At 32.3% G+C, this 23,576-nt stretch overlaps 1 pseudogene; it reads right to left on the reverse strand.

Moving 5' to 3' along the window:
- The window catches only part of LOC105725889 (large ribosomal subunit protein eL14-like), a 107,709-nt pseudogene extending 84,572 nt beyond the window's left edge, over positions 1–23,137 (reverse strand).
- Positions 23,138–23,576: the final 439 nt, after the last annotated feature.

Raw genomic sequence — 23,576 nt, forward strand, 5'->3', positions numbered from 1 at the left:
TCTAAATTAATTTGAATTTCATTCTCATTCACTTGGTCAGCCAAGCCAGGATGGTGTCGAAGAAAAATATGCCATTTAACATTTAGCATTCTTCTCAATACTCAAAAATAACTGAGCATTTTAACTAAATTGTATCACTTATTTTATGACAAATATTAGTAGTTTCTAAAATTTCAAATAAATTTAATAAATTCAAATGAAAAACATATTTATTAACTAATATGTGGGCATGTAGAAAAAAGATTGAATTTCTTATTCAACATTCAATATTTAAAGACCACAAAATAATGAATGTGTGTGAAAAATCTCATAATGCACTGCTAAATGTTGATCCTGTCTTTAGAAAGATGACATGTTAATGAGGGAATGCGTTATCTTTCCGGGTCCACAAGGGGGCATAATTTCCAGGGCAAGAACTTCCCAGTGTCATATTTTCTCCCCTCCCATCAGTCTTCATCTGGGAAATTTAACTGTTTATGTTTAAATTTCTCAGGTGCAGGAAGAAACTAAGAGTCAATCACTCCAGCGGAAGTTTAAAGGAGCTCCTTTCATTGGCCAGAGGAAATTGGGGAGGTGGGAATTTCTCCCAGGATAAATTCCCCTGCTCCTTCATCCACATGGGATTTCTAGCTCTCTGGAATCCCCTCCCACATAGTGGGAGCCCTCTTTCCCCTCCTGGATTTCCCCTCTGGGGTCTGCTTTCACCAAGTGTGGAAGCTACTTTTCCGCTCCTAAACTCCCTTTCTCTCAATTCCCTTCCACTCGGTGTGGAAACTCTTTCCTCTCCTGGATTCCATCTTTCTGGATTCTGTCACTCACTGTGAGAGCGGCTTTCCTTTTCTGGTTTTCCCCCTCTGGGAACCCTTCTCATTCAGTGTGAGATCAGCTTTTCTTTCTCTCACTCAGTGTGAGAGTTAGATGTTTCCCTCTCCTTCTTTTTCCCTCTCTGCTTTTAAATAAATCACTTTCTACAAACACTTTTGAGTGTGACATTTACTTTTGTGAGCACACTGCTCCGTGGTCTCCTCTCTCATTCTTGAGAAGGCGATAGACCAAAAACTCGGAGAAATGTCCTTTCAGGGGAACTGAGGGCACCCCTGAACCTCTGAAGCCCAATATAGCATTAAGATTGTCAGTTATGTTTAAATTTAAGAAAAAAAAAAAATGGACCAAGTATCAATGTAAAAAAGTCATTAAAGGTTGCAGTAAAAGTATTATTCTATTAAGTTTTACATTTTAAATTACTAAACCATCCCAGTGCCTTAGATACAGTATCAAGCATTGGCTCAGATGAAAAAAATAGTAGGTTAATAATAAGGAATTATGAAAACAAATGAACTCTTACTGGCTTGCATTTATATGTTTATTCTTGGTGAGCATTCTTCAGTAACTGAATTTACTTTCTGAGTCCACTTTTATGACAACCACTCACTTCTAGAAGAAAAAAATGGAATTAATTCGTGCTGCTAATAAATTCTGTTTTACAGCCTATTTCTCTAAAGATTCAGAGAAAAATGCATGCTTAGGATGACTTTGCAAAGAATAGCACTGACTTTGATATTTTTCTGAAGAATCACCCCATCTATCCACATCTCTCTTTCACATCAATTACATCTTATGTATATCCAGCTTCCACAAAAGAGAGAAAACTAGTATCTCTAGTTCACATGAGAAATGTTAATTTGAAGTCTCTCAAGCTGTTTCAATGTTGAAATTTCCATACTTGCTGTAGTATCTGTATAATACAAAAATGTATTTGTGCCTGTGACCATGATAAATTTAGAAGTTTAATTCAAAAATTATTACATATTTTGCATGTAAGTTATATACTCATTTTTGAGCTTCTGCCATATTTTACTGATGAACTCTTTGTAATTACATAGTATATTATTTTAGTGAAATTGTTTATTAAGCACCCATTATGAAAAAGGCACATGAGAAACATTTAAGAACTACAACAATTAATAATGATTTAGTGCCTGGTACTGATAGTATGCTGCACTACCAATGAGTTACTATTTGATTCAATATGTATTGTATTGAAAGATTTTGCCAAAAATACATTTGATGAACTTTAATGCCAAGCATGCCAAACTGCACTGTTCAGCTTGTATTTGCCAAGAGAAGGTATAACTTGAAGGTCTTTGGTAGAAATAATAATTTAAAAAAAGCAAAAAGCATAATCAGAAATGTACTTTAAGGAGAGTAATATATGTTTAAGTGAATTTAGCCTTTTGGAGAGTGGGCAGTGAGAAGGAATGGAAAGTAGAGAGAAAAATAATGAAGAAGAAATCATTAAAGAAGTAAATTCAACTGACTATAAAAATTACCATTTATATATATTAAACTTAAATGATCAATTGTTGTCTCTTTCTTTTCTGCTATGCCACTTTTTCTAGACTATAAGCTTCTCTTCCAAGCAACGATATTCTTTTTATCTTTTCATTTCCAATAACTAGACAAAATCTGGCAAAGAGCAAATGCCTATAAAATGCTTATAAAGTGAATTGAGTGAGGAGAATTAAAATAATGTGTTTGAAATTTTAAATTTAAATGAACATAAAAGTGCAAACAATGTAAATAGTCCTCAATAACAAAAGGTAAAGCAAGAAATGATCATTTGAAATCAAATAGTGCTTGTTCCAATCCTGAGGATGCTTTGTAAATCTGGTGTATTTATGTGTCTTAATATTATAGGCAATGATTTTTGTGAGCCAAATATGTTGATAAATGTGCAATACATAGGTGTGCAATGAGTATGTTGTTTCCCAGTCGTCAATATGGAGTCAAGATAAAATGATCTGTAGAAAATTTTATGTATATATTTATTATTTTTCTAGTTGTCCCAGTAGTCTTTTTATTAATTTTTAATTTTTGTGGGTAAATAGTAGGTGTATGTATTTATAGGGTACATAGGATATTTTGATACATGCATGCAATGAATAATAGTCACATCATGGTAAACTGACCATTCATCCTTTCAAGCATTAATCCTTTATGTTAGAACCTAATTATAGTCATTCAATTATTTTTAAATGTACAATTAAATTATGATTGACTATAGTCACCCTGTTATGCTATCAAGTACTGGGTCATAATCATTCTTTCTAATAACTTTTTGTACTTATTAACCAACTCGTTTTCCTTCCACACCTCTACTTACCCTTCCCAGACACTAGTAACCTTCTATTCTCTATCTCCATGAGTTAAATTGCTCTAATTTTTAGCTACCACCAATAAATGAGAACATATGACGCTTGATTTTATGTAGAAACATTTAGAAAAAAAATTCTATTATTATTATTATTTAAGTTTTGGGATACATATGCAAAATGGGCAGGTTTGTTACATAGGTATACTCTTGCCATGGTGGTTTGAAGCACCTATCAACCCTTCATCTACATTAGGTATTACTCTTAATGCTATCCCTTCCCTAGTCCCCCACCCACTGACAGGCCATGGTGGGTAATGTGCCCTTTCATGTGTCCATGTGTTCTCGTTGTTCAACTCCCACTTATGAGTGAGAACAGATGGTGTTTGGTTTTCTGTTCCTATGTTAGTTTGCTAAGACTGATGGCTTCCAGCTTCATCCATGTCCTAGATCCTTGATGAATTGCCACACTGTCTTCCACAATAGTTGAACTAATTTACACTCCCACCAACAGTGTAAAATTCTTCCTACTTCTCCACATCCTTTCCAGCATCTGTTCTTCGTGACATCTTAATAATTACCATTCTAACTGGCATGAGATGGGATCTCATTGTCGTTTTGATTTGCAGTTCTCTAATGACCAGTGATGATGAGCTATTTTTCATGTTTGTTGGCCACATTAATGTCATCTTTGAGAAGTGTCTGTTCTTATCTTTCACTCACTTTTTAATTTTTTTTTAATTTTTCTTATAAATTTGTTTATGTTTCTTGTAGATTCTGGATATTAGCCCTTTGTCAGATGGATAGATTGGAAAAGATTTTTCCCATTCTGCAAGTTGCCTGTTCATGCTGATGATTTTTTTCTTTTGTTGTGCAGAAGCTCTTTAGTTTAATTAGATCTCATTTGTCAATTTTGACTTTTGTTGCCATTGCTTTTGGTTTTTTAGTCATGATGTCTTTCCCATACCTATGTCCTGAATGGTATTGACTAGGTTTTCTTCTAGGGTTTTTGTGGTTTTAGATCTTACATTTAAGTCTTTAATCCATCTTGAGTTAATTTTTGTATATGGTATAAGGAAGGGGTCCAGTTTCAGTTTTCTGCATATGGCTAGCCAGTTTTCCCAAAACCAATTCTTTTCCCATTGCTTGTTCTTGTCAGGTTTGCCAAAGATCCAGTGGTTATAGATGTGTGGCATTATTTCTGAGGCCTCTGTTTTGTTCTATTGTCTATATATCTGTTTTGATACCAGTATCATGATGTTTTGCTTACTGTAGGCTTCTGGGATAATTTGAAGTCAGGTAGCATGATACCTCCAGCTTTGTTCTTTTTCCTCAGGATTGTCTTGGCTATACAGGCTCTTTTTTGTTTCCAATAAAATTTAAAGTAGTTTTTTTTTTTTTTTTTTTTTTTTTTTTCCCCTAATTCTCTGAAGAAAGTCAACGGTAGCTTGATGGGGGTAGCATTGAATGTATAAATTACTTTGGGCAGTATGGTAATTTTCATGATATTGATTGGAGTGAACTCATAATTTTGCTCTCTATTATTGGTGTATAGGAATGCTTGTAATTTTTGCACATTGATTTTGTATCCTGAGACTTTTACTAAAATTGCTTATCACCTTAAGGAGATTTTGGGCTAAGACAATGGGGTTTTCTAAATATACAATCATGTCATATGCAAATAGAGACAATTTGACTTCCTCTCTTATTTGAGTACCCCTTATTTCTTTCTCTTGCCTGATTGCCCTGGCCAGAACTTCCAATACTATGTTGATTAGAGTGGTGAGAGGGAGCATCCTTGTCTTTTGCTGGTTTTCAAAGGGAGTGCTTCTAACTTTTGCCTATTCAGTATGATATTGGGTGTGAGTTTGTTATAAATAATTCTGATTATTTTGAGATGTGTTCCATACTACATAATTGAGAGTTTTTAGCATGAATGGGTGTTGAATTTTATCAAAGGCCTTTTCTGCATCTATTGAGATAGTCATGTGGTTTTTGTAATTGGTTCTGTTTGTGTGATGGATTACGTTTACTGATTTCATGTGTTGAATCAGCCTTGCATCCCAGGGATGAAGCTGACTTGATTGTAGTGGAAAAGCTTTTTGATGTGCTACTGGATTTGGTTTGACAGTATTTTATTGAGGATTTTTGGATTAATAGTTATCCAAGGATATTGGCCTGAAATTTTTTTGTTGAATCTCTGCCAGGTTTTGGTATTAGGATGACTCTGGACTCTAAAATGAGTTGGAATGAGTCTCTTTTTTTCTATTGTTTGGAATAGTTTCAGAAGGAATGATACTGTAAGCTCCACATTGTATCTCTGGTAAAATTCAGCTGTGAATCTGTCTGGTCCTGGGCTTATTTTGGTTGGTGACTATTAATTACTGTCTCCATTTCAGAACTTATTACTGGTTTAGTTTTGGGAGGGTATATATATGTCCAGGAATTTGTCCATTTCCTCTAGATTTTCTAGTTTATTTGTGTAGAGGTGTTTATAATATTCTCCGATTGTAGTTTGTATTTCTGTGGGATCAGAGGTGATATCCCCTTTATCATTTTTTATTGTGTCTATTTATTATTTATTGTGTCCTTGGTTCTCTCTTTTCTTCTGTATTAGTCTGGCAAATGGTCTATTTTGTTAATGTTTCCCAAAAAACCAGCTCCTGGATTCAATGATTTTTTGAAGGGATTTTTGTGTCTCTGTCTCCTTCAGTTCTGCTCTGATTTTAGTTATTTCTTGTCTTTTGTTAGCTTTTGAATTTGTTTGCTCTTGCTTCTCTAGTTCTTTTAATTATGATGTCAGGGTGTCAATTTTAGATCTTTTCTACTTTCTCCTGTGGGCATTTAGTGCTATAAATTTCCCTCTAAACACTGCTTTGGCTGTGTCCCAGAGATTCTGGCACATTGTGTCTTTGTTCTCGTTGGTTTCAAAGAACATATTAATTTTTGCCTTAATTTTATCACTTGCTCAGTAGTCATTCCGGAGCAGGTTTTTCTGTTTCCATGTAGTTGTGTAGTTTTGAGGGAGTTTCTTAGTCTTGAGTTCTAATTCGATTGCACTGTGGTCTGAGAGACTGTTTGTTATGATTTCCACTCTTTTGCATTTGCTGAGGAGTTTTTTTAAGTCCAATTATATGGTCAATTTTAGAATAAGTGATGCTGAGGAGAATGTATAGTTTGTTGATTTGTGGTGGAGAGTTCTGTAGATGTCTATTAAGTCCACTTGGTCCAAAGCTGAGTTCCAGTCCTGAATATACTTGTTAATTTTCTGTCGTGTTGATCTGTCTAATATTGACAGTAGAATGTTAAAGTCTCTCACTATTATTGTGTGTTAGTCTAAATCTCTTTGTAGGTCTCTAAGAACTTGCTTTATGAATCTGGGTGCTCCTGTACTGGGTACATACATATCTAGGATAGTTAGCTCTTCTTGTTGTTTATCCCTTTACCCTAATGCAATGCCTTTCTTTGTCTTTTTTAATCTTTGTTGGTTTAAAATCTGTTTTATCAAAGACTAGGATTGTAACTCCTGCTTTTTTCTTTTAACTTTCCATTTGCTTAGTAAGTATTCCTTCATCATTTTATTTTGAGCCTATGTGTGTCTTTGCACACGAGATGGGTCTCCTGACTATAGCACATTGATGGGTCTTGATTCTTTATCCAATCTCAATCTGTGCCTTTTAATTGGGGCATTTAGCCCATTTACATATAAGGTTAATACTGTTATTTGTGAATTCAATACTGTCATTATGATGCAAGATGGTTATTTTGCCTGGTAGTTGATGCAGTTTCTTCATAGTGTCAATGGTCTTTACAATTTGGTATGTTTTTTGCAGTGGCTAGTACCAGGTTTTCCTTTCCATATTTAGTGCTTCCTTCAGGAGCTCTTGTAAGGCAGGCCTGGTGGTGACAAAATCTCTCAGAATTTGCTTGTCTGTAAATGATTTTATTTTTCCTTCACTTATTAAGCTTAGTTTGGCTGGATGTGAAATTCTGGGCTGAAAATTCTCTTCTTTCAGAATGTTGTGGCTGGGCGTGGTCACTCACAACTGTAATCTCACCACTTTGGGAGGCAGAGATGGGCAAGTAGCCTGAGGTCAGGAGTTTGAGACCAGCCTGGCCAACATGGTGAAGCCCCGTTTCTACTAAAAATACAAAAATTAGCTGACCATGGTGGCAGGTGCCTGTAATCTCAGCTACATGGGAGGCTGAGGCAGGAGAATCGCTTGAACCTCAGAGGCAGAGGTTGCAATGAGTCAAGATTGCTTCATTGCACTCAAGCCTGGGCAAGAAGAACAAGACTTTGTCTCAAAAAAAAAAAAAAAAAAAAAGGAATGTTAAATATTGGCCCACACACTCTTCTGGCACGTAGGGTTTATGCAGAGAGATCTGCTATTGGTCTGATGGGCTTCCTTTTGTGAATAACCTGATCTTTTTCTTGCTGCCCTTAACATTTTTTCTTCATTTCAACCTTGGTGAATCTGATAATTATGTGTCTTGGGGTTGGTCTTCTCAAGGAATATCTTTGTGGTGTTCTTTGTAGTTCCTGAATTTGAAAGTTGGTCTGTCTTGCTAGTTTGGAGTTGTTCTCCTGGATAATATCCTGAAGAGTGTTTTCCAACTTGGTTCCTACCATTCTCCCCATCAATTTCAGGTACATCAATCAAATGTAGGTTTGGTCTTTTTACATATTCCCATATTTCTTGGAGGTTTTGTTCATTACTTTTCTTTCTTTTTTTCGCTAATCTTGTCTTCATGCTTTATTTCATTAAATTGATCTTCAATATCTGATATCCTTTCTTCTGCTTGATCGATTTGGCTATTGATATTTGTGTATGCTTCACTAAGTTCTCCACTGCTTTTCAGCTCCATTAGGTCATTTATGTTATTCTCTAAACGGGTTATTCTGGTCAGCAATTCATCTGATGGGTTTTCAAGATTCCTGGCTTCCATTCACTGGGTTAGAACATGCTCCTTTAGCTTGGAGTAGTTTGTTATTACTCACCTTCTGAAGCCTACTTCTGTCAATTTTCAAACTCATTCTCTGTTCAGTTTTGTTCCCTTGCTAGTGAGGAGTTGTAATTCTTTAAAGGAGAAGAGGCATTATGGATAGAACAAAAATATTCTTAACTGACAAAACAGATCACTCTCACTGTCTCTGTCCTTTTACACCACTGTGATAGTTACTCAATAAATATTAGATGACCAAATTTTTCTGTAATAAGTAAGATTTAACAAAAAAGTAGATAATACCAACTTATTAAAATAAAGTTTCTTCTGTTTTTAATTTCTCTTTGTAATGGAACTTTAAGCTACATTGAGAAAATGGACTAACTTTATGAAATTTAATGATTTTAACAATGTAAATACATGAAATTACTACTCAGGTGTTGAAATGAAACAAATCAATAAAATCATCAATGAAATAAAAAACTAATATCTTCTTCCCAAAGTTAACTATTATTTAGATTTTTAACTAAGTTTTGCCCATATTTTGAAATTTATTAAAATGAAATCATACAGTCTGTGCTTTTATGCTTTTATTTCCTTTATTTATTTATTTATTTATTTATTTTTGGATGCGTGGGTCTTTAGCTCAATTTTATATTTTTGAGATTCAATTAATGTTTTTGTACATCTGTATTTAATACATTTTCTTTTTTGCTGTATGGCATCATGTAAATTTAATGCTAATAGAAGTTTAAGATATTTCAAATTTAAGGCCATTATGAATTATACTGCTGTGAAAATATATAGTTTTTGGTGCAAAGGAAAGACACACTCATTTTGTTGATAATATCAACCTATAAATTAAAAATGTTGAATTTCATAATATGTTTATGTTGAATTTTAGAAGGTAATACTAGCCAGTTTTCTAAAGTTTTATGAATTTGTATTCCCAATAACAACTAAAATGTTCTCATTGCTCCATATTCTCACCAACATATTTTATTGTCATTGGGTATATGATACTATGTTATTGTAGCTTTAATTTGCATTTTTTATGAAGACTGGTGATATTGAAACTCTTCATAAATACATTTAGTATCACATACTCTTTTTAAAAATTTTGTTCAAACAATCTTGTTGTCTATTTTTAATTTAGTGATATGTAAGAAGGTTTTTAAAATCAGTCCTTTTCTTTTTAGGGAAAGATAATGAAAACATTTCCTATCAGTGTAGGTCATACACTTTTACTCTATTGAAAGTGACATTTGGTGAATATTGAAATAAAGACCAGTGTGTTGGTGTTTTCACTATATATACTACATCCATTTTTGCTTTGTTTAATAAATTATTATTCATTTCAATATTACAAAATAGTTTTCTATGCTATTTTCTAGAAGCTGTTTAGTCTTGCTTCTCACATTTGGATATACATCTCTCTAGATTTTTTGTTTTTTGTATATTCATGAGGTGTAAGGAAGAAATAAAATGTATCTGTTTTTATTTGAGTGCAAAATTACCAGAGCCATTTATTGAATACTCTTCTTCCTACTATGGTGTGTAGTAGCATGTTTTATGTCAAAACTTGTCTTTATATATGAGGGTCTTTTTCTCACTGTTCTTTTCTATTTGATTAATTATTCCCACAAGAAATATATATTCTTATTTAGTACAGTTTCATGCTAACTTTTTTTATCTAATAATGTAGCCAAGTTTGCAGAATTGTCTTGTACGTTTTTTTCCAATTACAGCTTAATTCAATTTTGTTTTTTCTTTCTTGAGTCAGAATTTTCTGACTCAAAATTAGGTAACTTTTCACCTATTTCTAGATTTATTACTATATATTTTTATGCTATACAATTGATTTTTATACATTTATTTGTCACCAGCACTTTTATAAACATAATTTCTAATTCTAATAATTTACCTGATTGTTTTCTGGAATTATTCTGTACATAATTATGTTACCCTCAAAAGAATTTTGGGATCAACTCTTCTGTGATTTTTAGAAGTAACAATCTTGAGTGTTTAATAAAGTTTTTTCCCAAAAGTAAAAAAAAAAATTTGGGGATCAATCTATTTGCCAATTTGCACAAAGGAAAAAGCCCTGTGGGTATTTGGACTGGGAATGGCATCAGAACTATAGATCAGTTTGCAGAGAAAATATTATGTAATAGCATTTTGAAAATGTTAACATTGTATATTTATATTTTAAGGTTTTAATTTTTCAGTATGTTTTGTAATTTTCAATGTAGTTTTCACATGGGTGTGTAATTAAATTCAGTCTTAGGTCTGTGATGCTTGTTTGCATTATTGTAAATAGTATTTTTCTTAGTTTCATTTTTTAATATGTTGGTCCCTGACATGTACATATATAATTGATTTTGGTGAATTTATCTTGCTTTGCATGACCTTGCTAGATTTTGGTGCTAGTTCTAGTAGTCTTTTTAAAAAATATATATTCTTTTGGATTTTCTTAGTATCATAATATTTGTAAATAGATATAATTTTACTTCTTTTTCCTTAATTCTTATGTCTCAAATATTATTCTTATATGATTGTACTGAGTAGTATCTTCGGTACAATATTAATTAGAAGTGTTAAGAGTGGGTAACTTTGCCCTTGACCTAACTTTAGGGGATCATACACAATATTTCACCCTTAAGTATGATAGTAGCTATAAGTTTTTCATGAATATCACTTTTACATTGAGAAAGTTTATTTCTGTTTATCATTTGATGAGAATTTAATTGTTGAATAACATCAAATTCTTTCTCTATATCTACTTAAGTGACCAAATAAACATTTTAACTCTTACAACAAGTTTAATTATCTATCTCTTGATGTTTGAATGTTAAGCAATCCTTTTATTTCTGGGATAAATCCCACTTGACCATAATGGATTATCTTTCATTATTGTTGCTGAATATAATTTATTAGTATTTCCTGAATAATAATTGCATGTGTTTCTGAGCATTTCTGCTCTGTAGTCTTGTCATAATGCCTTTATCAATGTTTTATTACAAGTTTATATTGACTTCATCAAATTGGTTGAATATATTCTGTTTTCCTTTATTCTCTGAAAAAGTATTAAAAATTGGTATGTCTTTTTTCTTCAGAATATTGTGGAACTCACCAGTGACTACTTTACTATTGAAGCACTCATTGTGGTAAGATTTTATATTATGAATTTAACTGCATTATTTAATATAGTATTATTCATATTTTATCTTTTACTTTATAGCATGTTTTGGGATTTTCGATGTCAAGGAATTTGTCTATATACATGAAGTTGTTCAAGTCATCAACATAAGGTTGTTCTATAGACATCTTTAAAATCTTTATATTGTAAATAGTTCCTCTTGTAAGGCTGCATTTTATTTCTGGTGCTAAAAATATGAGATTTTTTTTTTTTTTTTTTTTGAGATGGAGTCTTGCTCTGTCCCCAGGCTGGAGTGCAATGGCGCAATCTCGGCTCACTGCAACCTCTGCCTCCTAGGTTCAAGCGATTCTTCTGCCTCAGCCTCCCGAGTAGCTGGGACCACAGGCGCATGCCACGACTCCCAGGTAATTTTTGTATTTTTAGTAGAGACAGGGTTTCACCATGTTGGCCAAGATGATCTCGATCTCTTGACCTTGTGATCTGCCCACCTCAGATTTTTTAAAGCAATAATGTGTAAGTTTATAAATTTAATAAATCTTTTCAAAGAAGTATCATTTAAACTTGTTGACTTTTTCTAATGTCTTTTTCTATTTTTACTGTTTTATACGTTTCTCTCTTTCATGTTCTCAGCTTTAATGTTTCCTTTATTCTTTATGGCATTTTGCTAAAAGATAAGTGAGTTAATTTTTTAACTCGTTTTAACATTAACAAATTTTGCCGGTTTGTCTGTATAATGGTTTCGTTAAAATATTTCCTAATATGATTAATATTTCTCTTGTATTCTATGGGTTATTAACAGGCATACTGATTAATTTCCAAATATTTGGGCGTTTTCTAGATATTCTTTTATTCATTTTTAATTCAATATTTTATGGTCAAATAATACACACTATGATTTTAGCCATTTGCAATTTATTAATAACTGTTGAATGAAACAGAATGTGATCCAATTTGATAAATATTTCATGCATATTTGAGAAGAATGTAGATTCTGCATTTGTTTTGTATAGTGTTTTCAAATGATCATTTTGTTTCAGTTCATTAAAAGAGCTATTTGAATCTTCCATATCCTTACTAAGTTTCATTTTATTTTATTTTGTGTACTTAATCTTTCAAGATCTGAGAGAGAATTGTCTAAAATATGTAAATATGAATGCGAAGTTCCATATATTTTTATTAGATCTTTTAATTATTTTTAAGTTGTGTATTTTAAAGCCATACTATTCGGCTTCGTACATTTATGAGCTTATGCCTTTCTGATGTATTTATACTTTTATCATCATAAAAAATGCTGTCTTTAGTGCTAGTAATAATCCATGTCTTGAAGTTTATTTTGATTAATGCTAACAAAACATTATTACTTTTTTTATGATTACAATTTGCATGCTTCAAAATCCTTTTATTTTCAAACTGGGTCTTTGTATCCAAAAAACTGCTAAGAGTTAGCCTATAACTGGAAAGTTATTGGTTTGTTTTCATGTAGCCTGAAAAAAGTTTATGTTAAACTGAAGGTTTAGACTATTTGCCTTAATAAAATAGTTAATATCGTTGGGTTTAACTTTGTTATCTTGATATTTGTTTTCTTTTTTCCTTGCTTGTTCCCTTTTGTTTTGTTTTACCTTTTTGCCTTGATTTGGGTTATTCAAGCATATTTTAGAATTTAATTTTATTTTCTTATTGGATATTTATTTTAGTGATTGATCTAAAGTTTAAGATATATGTTATTAAATTATATAGTCTCTTTAAATTGATGTTTCATCACCAGATGTATGAGGAAACTTTATATAGCATGTATCACTTATTCTTCCCCTTCCTATTGTGTTAATTTGCTTTATACGTGTGTGTGTTATGAACCTCACCATAAATTGCATCCTTTTTGACTTAAAGAGAAAATGATATATAAATGAATACCTAATAGTAATCTTAAATATTTAACAATATATTTATTATATTTGGTGTTCTTTATTTATTTTTGTCAAATTCCCATTGGAATATTATTTGCTTTCAGCCTGAGAACTTCCTTTGATATTTCTTTAGGGCTGAAGACAAACTATCTCAACTCTGAGTTGTCTGGGACCATCATTATTTCATCTTACTTTTTAATGAAATTTTAGGATGGATATAGAAATATACATTAACAGGGCTTTTTTGTTTAATACTTTAAAGATGGCATTTCTTTGACTTAGATTTTATCACTTCTATGATTTGTAAATCCTGTTATTTTCCTAATGAAAGGAGTATTTTCATCTTTAGCTTGCTAAAATGTTATTATGATGTGTTACATTTCATTTTTTCTGTAAATATTCTGCCAGTGATTTTCTAAGATCCTTGGATCTCTGAGTTTCTGTCGTTCATCAGATTTGGAAATACTGGGAAAGTATTACTCTTGGTCTCTTCAAATAATTATGCTGCTTGTTATTTTTGTTTTATTTTCTTGTGATAAAAAATGATATATTAAATATTAAATTTTCTCATATGTCTCAAAAAATTTGTTGACTTGAATTCTTCCAAGAAATTCTTCAACATACATGTGTGCATTCATCCACATTTTATAATTTATATATGTATATGTGTGTTAGTTCATTTTTCAAGTTTCTTATTCTCTCCTAATATTTATGTACCCATGTATTTTACTGATCTTATCTTATAATTTGTTTATACTTATAACAAAGAACTTGTTTCTGAATTCAATATTTGTGTTATATGTTGTTCTGATTCAATGGATATTTTTCTATTGCTGTATTTTTCACTTTCCTGCTTCTTCACATGTTAATTTATTTTTTAAATTATATTAATTGGGGCACATGTATACCTATGTAACACACCTGCATGCTCTCCACATGTACCCCAGAACTTAAAGTATGATAACAAAAAGATTATACTATATAGAGACTGTAAATTAACTTCTTTTTTTTTTTTTTTTTTTTTTTTTTTGAGATGGAGTCTCTGTCTCCCAACCAGGAGTGCAGTGGCATGATCTTGTCTCACTGCAATCTTTGCCTCCTGGGTTCAAGTGATTCTCCTACCTCAGCCTCCTGAATAGCTGGGATTTCAGGTGCACACCACCACATCCAGCTAATTTTTCTATTTTTAGTAGAGACGGGGCTTCACCATGTTGACCAGGCTGGTCTAGAACTCCTGACCTCAGGTGATCTGCCTTCCTCGGCCTCCCAAAATTTTGTCTCCTTTTAAAGAGTCTTCAATTCTTTTTAGATGGTTAAATTACTAGATCACTTTCTTTGCTTCTCCAGGTTGGAGTGCAGTGGCACAATCATAGTTCACGGCAACCTCAAACACCTGGTCTTAAGTAATTCTCCCACCTCAGTCTCCTGAATAGCTAGGACTACAAGCATGTGCCAACACATCCAGCTAGTTTTTTGTTTTTATTTTTTATTTTTGTAGAGACAGGGTCTTGCTATGCTACCCAAGCTCCACCTTGCTTCAGTAAATACTTCGATTTAGTCTGAGTCGACATCATTAGTCCTAAGACATGGAGTTTTTGTAGTCTGAATTTGGGTGTTAACTGAATATCCAGGATAGTCAACAAGATTTCTCTACAGTCAGTACTTCCACATTTTTTTCTACACTCAGTAATCTCGAAGTTCTAGACTTTGCTCTGCAAGATCTGACCTTCTACATCGTCTAAAATTAAATTTCTTTTTCTCTACCCAATGAGACTGCCACTCTCTATCTGGGATCCATTTACACACAAAATTATGGAAATATTTTCAAGCTAAAAGCTGGGAAACTGAAGCTTGGCTTGTGAGCTTCCTTGTTCTCAAGAATCACATCTCTGTGCTTACAATACTTTCTTCCAATATTTTGCACAATATTTCATTTCTTTATAGAAGTCTAATCCCAACTACTAAATCTAATCCCACAATAACTAATATCAAAATTATTATAAATTTATTTTATATAAATTTAAAAATATACAAGAAGCAATTATTTTTGAGACAACGTATCAATCATTGCAATTTAGAATCATCAAATCACTTTCTAAAGTCTTCTATATTATCAAAAACATAATAGGTTTAATTCCTACACTATGAAAAAAACACGACCCTAGATAATGTCTCTCTTAACATATATTTTCAAGACCAAAAAAAAAAAGTTCATTGTCTCTATTAATGGTATAAAAAAATAATTAATGCATCTAAGACTCTACTCTCATTGTTCTCCTTTTCTAATCTCCAGACACTATAATCCATCTCCCTGCATATGTATATACCTATGAAATGCATAAAGTTATAAGTCTCTGCCACTTTAGTATGCATAATATATTCTCCTGTATATGTATATATCCTTGAAGGGCATAAAATATTACTTATAAATATTAAAGACCTGCAACTAATCCTTCCAGTACTCACCTTTATATTCCCAAACTGATACTCTTAACTTAAAAAACTCTGACAATTAACCATTAGCATCAGTTTCCTGTTTAGAGTTTTTATGTTATTTATATGACAAAATATTTTGGCAACTGAAAAATAAATAAATTATATCAGTAGTCATAATTTTATTTATATTCAAAATATTAACATAAAAACATATGATTGCTTTATATATGCTGAATTAAGTAATTTGCTTTATCATATAGAAACTTGATGACAGAGTCAGGATACAAATCTAGTTAGTCTAACTCTACTTTTGTATTTTAATCCAATAGAGACATAAGTGGATTATTATTTTTTTCTGACTTTTTTTAAATGACAATTTATATATTACTTGGAAATCTGAATTGTGAGTTCAGGCACTTAAATATATTCACTTTTATGTAATCAAATGTTTTTGAGATTTCGTAATAGCTACATTAAAGATTCAAAGGAATATCCTCCAAGATGATTTTATAATAGATATTCTTTTTCTTCTAGTGAAAAATATGATTCTTTCCTTCCAAGTATACCAAAAGTGATGAAACATGTCATCACTTAAAGATATATCATATTTACTTATATTCTTGACAGGATTTTTTCCAGTTGCATTACACAATATCAGCTAATGGTGATAGAGCAACATTAAACAGTAAACATCAAATATGTCTATCTTGAATATGGTACCATATTTCTGCTCCAAAGGATAGCTGTTATTGATAATAATAGAATTATGTGTTTACAATGATATGTAATAAAGTTGTAACTCCATTGAGAAATACCTATCTTATCAAAAACTGTAAATTATATAAAAGCCAAAAGGTAAAGAAGAAAAACAGATCGGTACCAAGGCTGGAGACATCAAATAATTCAAAACATTTATTTTTAAGATACAGAAAATATAGTCTTATTCCTTTCTATTTATTTCTTCTGTCCTGGTCTTGGTGCTCTTATCTACTTCTTTTATAGCATTTAAGAGTATATTAGTCAAAGTATTTTTATTTAACCTCAAAATATTAACACTTAATGAAGCTTCACAAATTGTATTAATATGTGATAAATAGTAAAGGCAGGTTTAGACATCATAAATAAAATAACAGATAATTTAGTAGTTCATAAAGTGGGCAAATGGGTAACAGTGCAAAAGAATGAGGGATAAGAAATTCCTATTACTAAAGTAAATGATGGCAGAGTAAATATGTGTCTTGAAATTAATTTTAACACAAGTAATTCATAATATGAAAATGCCCAGAGTATAACACATTACCGAGCTTATGAACACAAATATATAATGTTAATTCATGGACTTGGAGTCAGGAGGCTTACAATATATTTATATCATCACAGTTTTTCATAAAGGGGCACATTTTCATTTTCACGTTATATTCTATTTCACTGGCATATTATTTCCATTGTCCCTCTCTTACAAAAATTCAGACATTTCAACTTTTCTTCAAACTTTTAGAAGCAATTCAAATACAAATTGAACTCTAATTGGAACCATCAGGTTGCTTCAGACTCATGCTTCCTATTGAGTGTAAGCTTATTAGAAATAAAACATTTTATAAAATAAGAAAAATATATTTTCAAATAATAAAAATATTTGCATTTGAAAAAAAATGATATTTTCTTAGCCCTAATTCCTTCTAGTTTCCGTTTGTGCAATTATTGATTATTCCTTCAGGTTGTATATGATGCTTGTAGTGCACTTGTATATAAAAGGGCTTCCCTTTTCTGGTCTTTAATCTCCTTTTCTCCACCATCCCGAAAGCTGCTTTATGCTACTAAATTTTGCATTTTATCACCAGGTCTTTGATATCTCTTGGGAATTATCTGTCAGTTATAATAGATGATAAATAGTCTCAGAGCATAACATTAATAGCAAGAGGAGTGGCCAGAGTATACTCTACATAATCCACTCAGAATGGTGGATGAGCTCATTTAGCAAGAGCTGAGTGAGCTGCGGCATGTGCTCAGAGGCCTGCTGCCTGAGAATATCTAGTAATGCGTTGCTTTTTAATTTGCTGAGACTTTAAATCAGCTGTCACCGAATTGAAAAATCTATGTACAAAAAGGTACTCTAACAGCATATATTTTGAAAACAAACATTTAAAGAAAGCAGTCCTATAACTAACTGGCCCTGGAAAGTAACAAAGTCATTTTATATGTTGTATATTTATACCTTGACAATCATTAATAGATATCTTCATAATTTTGAGTTTTACCTAAGAAACTCTCTAGAAAGAATATATTACTATATATAATAAGAACATAGAGTATATTGAGTGAAAATATAGATTTGGGATCTGAAAGTGTGAATCTTTCACTCCTATACTGTGATACCATGGGAAAGTTACTGAATTTTTTCTGTGAATTATTTTCTTTAATGTAAACCAAGGTGATGGGGGTGAGTGCCCTGAGTTTTATTCACTTCACAATTATTTGAAGATTAAATAATTGTTAAGTGCTTGAAATAGCACCTGGCATATACTAAGCACTCTGTTTATGTTTGCCATCACAGAGGAGTAAGCGTTGTATCACTGTTTTAAATAACATAATGTAAAAGTGATAAATCATTTGCTATCATTTGTGACATGTCCAAATCTGGCATTTCAGTGGCACAGAGCCATGACTTGACACCACTAAAATCTTGTTTTTAATGGCATGTTACAAGTTCATTAACAATCATGATGTGTGGCCTTTTTTTTTTTTTTACTTCTGTGCTTTTCACTGAAAGTTTTTATGTGGAACAGAATGGAAGCGCTACAAGACACAAATTCCCAATCTGATCACCAACTTGCTGAGCAAATCTAACTCATTTATTATAAACACAGAGATGGAAACTATTACTACAATAATGGCAAAGAAGGATGTTATGTACTGCCACTTATTTCAGGCTTCTAGGCTAAATGGGCTACAATTCTGATTCATGGGAGAAATTTCAAGAGAACAGTCTCTGAAGATGAAAAATATGTCAAAAGCTTTTCTCACTTATGACATATCTTTGAGAGGATAAACAGTCCATGGTGTATTAATTTTTGATGGTTGTAACATAGGTGTTTGTTAGCCAAAGTGGGATCTAATGCCCATTAGAGATGATAGATTAATGGTTCTGAACCGTCACATCATCTGTGTATTCATAGAGGAGGTAATAAAGGTAATGGCTTTCCTCTATTCTATATAATGCATCTTGTATACAAGTATCCCTGAGCTCTTTATACACTACGTTATATCCTATTTTCTTGATGTACTGATTTTTAGAAAAACTATTTTGTTTTACTATTTCTGGTGATTATTTTCAACAACATATCAAAAACATTTCCAAGCCATTACTGATTATGATAACTATCCTCCCTTTTGCCAAAATATATTGATATTACTTATGAAATATTTACTACATGAAGACTATGTATTAAATATATTATTGATCTTTCTTTCTGGTTTTGATAATGAATCTTTATCAAATCTAAGTTGCCACTTGTTCTGATTCATATCGTTATTGTACGTAGTGTTAAAAATAAAGGGAACAAACACCAATGTCATCAATGAAAACCAAAGGAGCTGTAAAACATAGGACACATTCACATTTCTGATAAAGTGTAAAACCATTTAGATTACAAAATTGATAAAGTATATTATTTGATTTTTCAGAATCATGGTAAAATAATTATTTTAGAATTATATTACTTTTCATAGCAGTTACAAAAATTCCTGCTTGTCTGTGCAAGTCCTATAATTAAGTTAAATTTACATTATTCTGCATAAAATAAACAGGTGAATGTTTGTTTGTGGTGTAGGGATGGGGAAAATCGGAATATTGTCAAACATTTTTTAGACCAGATGACTTTATAACACTAAGCATTTAGAGAATATTTAAACTTATGAACACTGAACTAAAATTCGTAAGTCTCAAATGAAAAAAATTTCAGCAAATAGTATCTCTTCTGGCTCCAAGTAAATTATTTTAGGAAGCAATGATGTTCAATGACCATAAACTAACAAAACTGGTTTGGGTTCTTCTAATACTGTATTTTCTCACAAAAGTGACTATATTTAGTTTCTCCTAAATTTTACACTTTTTTGGTGTGATTAACTGAGTTCAAATGCAATTACTCAAAAAGGATGTATGTACATCTTTCTATCTTTGCAAACAAGTATATGGGGAGAGGGAGAGAAAAATTCCAAGTACAATAAATATAATCTTGCTACATACTTTTAATAGTAATGTAAGTGTGAGGGGCCCAGAAGTTAGTCGACAAATGTTTGCAGGGGTTAAATTAGAATAATGTAGTTCTTGCCAATTGTAGGTAGGCTGATAAGAGAGTAAGAGAAGAAATGTGGATTTTGTTATGATTTTTAGTGCATTAAAGGAAACTAGACCAAAACTTCAAGAATAAAACCAGACCAAAAACTCTCCGTTAACCACTTAATCAAGTAGTTAACTTAATTCTATAACTTTATATTGCACAGAGCCTACACATTATATCGAAAACTACCAGTCTAGAGATGCCCTATTCATAAAAAGCACAGAGATGGCTTATAACAAGGCTATTCAACTAGGGTGATATGAGAGACTACGGTGAGGTAATGTGATTGGATTTGCCTAAAAGAAGTATAAACAGGTCCAGCCGGCTCTGGGTTTTATACCAAGAAATATGGAAGGAAAACATACTGGTTGGGAGAAGCATATTGAATCAGGTATATCTTAATAAAAATATTTTTGAGCTATGTAAGTCATCAGTTCTGCCTCTGACCCTAAAAACTTAGCTTTCTAGGGCCTGCATATATCCATAAAATAAGATTACAAAGTGCTTGAAAAAGCCAGCATGATTTTTTGTAACAACACATAGTATGTTCTCAGAACATTGATAGATGATAGAAATATATGTAAGTAATAAAACAAGATATGAATTCTGTGTTCCAAGAATTTTATGCTTCCAAGGGAAAAGCAAAACAAAAAGCATGAAGTATGAAAACATTTTTAATAAAAAATACAAAATATTGTGTTATATTTTGTTTAATATGTATTTATATCTTCTGTAGGAGTTTAGAAAGTTAGAGATCAACCAAGATTAGAGCATTTATATTTTCATGGGAGGAAATGAGACCGAGGTGAGATTTAAATGGTAGATGATAGGGTTACCATGGAGAGAAAAGTATTCTTGACAATGATGTCATGGTCATTGAATAGCAGTTTATGGGAGGATGTGGAGGCTTTCTTGAATGAACACGTTAAAAGTTAGGGTAAAATGAAGACAATGAGGTTAGGGAGTATTTTTGTCTAAAAAAGCCAAGAAATACATGTTTAAGCTGTTAAATTAGGAGCTGAAAGGCTTTTAAAGTTTTATTTGTTCATTTATGTGTATATTCCTTTACAAGATAAAACTGTTGCAAAATGAAAGCGGTATTTTAAGAAGGTTTATTGCTGACAACTGGGCTTCTATCTTATTACGAAGAGTCAGGATTGCAAAGGTGAAGAAAGCTTTAGTGCTGAAATGAGATGTTAATCTTATCATCAAGATTATGACCCCAATTAGTTAACCAATTTGTTGGCCCATAAATTATCCCTATTTGTTTTAAGAGACTTGACCATACATTTACTCCATCAATTCTCCTTTTCCTAGACTCTAGGTCTTTCTTCTACCACCTCTGGTAAGAAATCATCCACCTGGTTTTAGATTACTGTGATGCCACAGGTTAGACTTTGAAATCTCTGAGCTTTGATTGTTGAGATTAATCACTACCTTCAATTGGATCCTTTTGAACAAACTCTTGACTGTTATATTCTTATACTCTTATCTTTCATATACTCCAGGCTCTCTTTAGGAATAAGATATGAACCTTTCCAGTTTTGACACCTCCATAACACTGCCCTTTCTTGTTGGAATAACTTGATTTGTCCCAGTTTTCCCATCAGACACCCTCACTTCTTAATATAAACATGATGGCTGTATTTTTAAAGTTTCAACTGTTCTTTAAATGACAAAAAAAAAAAAAAAAAAAAAAATGGAGCTATCTTGAGAGGAAAAATATTCTAGCTAAAAAGAAAAAATATATGACAAATTCTACTGTAACAATTTAATTAAATTAAGCACAGGGTCTAGATGTAGTTTGTGGTGCAAATGTAATTATGGCAGATGAGATATGGATAAGATCATAATTTTGTTTTGCTAATGAATATACTCTTTCTGATAATATTACAGGCATGGATGGAATGAATATGCCATGTACCTCTATATCAAAGAATGTAGAGAAGGATACACTCATAGACTGCTACTACTGAGGAAAACTTAGTACACCAATGAGAGACATTGACACTGGGTAGTTCTGTGTATAGTTTGTATCAGACAAACAAGACCAAGGAGGCAATACATTTCAGCTTTATACCTTCTGAAATGGCTAGATCACTAAGACATTTTACTTATCCAGGGAAAGTTATGTCAATTTTGATAGGGAGGCAAAGTAGCAATTATAAAGTATAATTAGAGTGACAATATAGTATAATCTATCTTGGAAATTTTTTAGAGTGTTACGTATAAACAATTAATACATATTTATTTCAGAACAACAAGTGTAGAAATCTAAGACAATCCTGGTAAAATGAGGTATATTATCATAGTAGTTATTCTGCATCTGAATGACTGATTAAAAGAGTAATTAAATGATGGTCATTAATAAAATAGTATTAAATCCAGTGGACAAATCTTACAGAAGTAATTATATTTAAACTATTGGCCAACCACAGTGGCTTATGCCTGTAGTCCCAACACTCTGGGAGGCCGAGGAGTGTGGATCACTTGAGCTCAGGAGTTCAAGACCAACCTGGGCAACATAGTGAAATCCCATCTCTACAAAAAAAAAAAAAAAAAAATTAACCAGGCATGGTGACACATTCCTGTAATCCCAGCTACTGGGGAGGCTGAGGCAGAAGAGTCCCTTGAACCTGGGAGACAGAGGTTGCAGTGAGCCGAGATGGTGCTATTGCATTCCAGCCTGGGTAACAGAGCAAGATTCTGTCTCAAAAATATATAAATAAATACAAACAAATGAACAAAAAACAACTATCAATCTATTTATTATCAAATGCACCATAAATTTTTCTAACATTTTTTCTTGCATTTCAAAGTAAAATGTGGGCGTAAGTTACACATCAGCATGTGTATCATTTATTGACCTCCAAAACGAATTCATAGTATTTATCTCTTTATGTAAAATTTACATAAAATGAAATTATCAAATATTAAATGCATATTGGTTAAGTATTGACAGACGCTTAATATTAAATGTATGCTGAAATGCTCAAATATTAAATGTACATTGGCTAAGCTTCCTGACGCCATGATTTTCTCCAGTGCCAGCTGTCAAAGCTGCTTGCAGGATGCCTGGTCCAGCCACAGCCTCACTGGGAGCCAGTGCTGTGCCAGCACCTGGAGCTTCCCATACCTCCACAACCAGCGTACCTGGTTGTGCATAGTGACCAGGCCCCACACTCACTTGCTCACACATCCTTTGCTGCTCCACTTAGCCCTGGGAGGCATGGGATTCAGGCTGGTAGCATAAGCTGAGTGCAGCCTGCAGGCCCAAGCAAACTGAAGCAAAAGTACCACTAGCTACAGAGGTTTGCAGCTGCTGAAGTGACACCCCAAGAATCCCTTACAGTAACACAATGGTATTTGCGTATCTGAACATAGAAAAGTTACAGTATGAATATGATATAAAAGATGAACAATGACATACTTGTATAAGACATTTACCATAAATAAAGTTTTTCAGACTGGAAGTTGCTCTGAGTGAGTTAGTCAATGAGTAGTGAGTGAATATGAAGGCCTAAGACATTGCCGAGCACTAACTTCATACTTCATAAACATTGTACCCTGGCTGCACTAAATGAATGTTTAAAAATCGTTAATAATAAATTAAATTAACCTTACCTTACTATAACTTT

This window comes from Aotus nancymaae, unplaced genomic scaffold (assembly GCF_030222135.1).
Source record: "Aotus nancymaae isolate 86718 unplaced genomic scaffold, 86718_ANA_hifiasm-v0.15.2.pri h1tg000014l, whole genome shotgun sequence".
In the NCBI taxonomy this organism is placed as follows: domain Eukaryota; kingdom Metazoa; phylum Chordata; class Mammalia; order Primates; family Aotidae; genus Aotus; species Aotus nancymaae.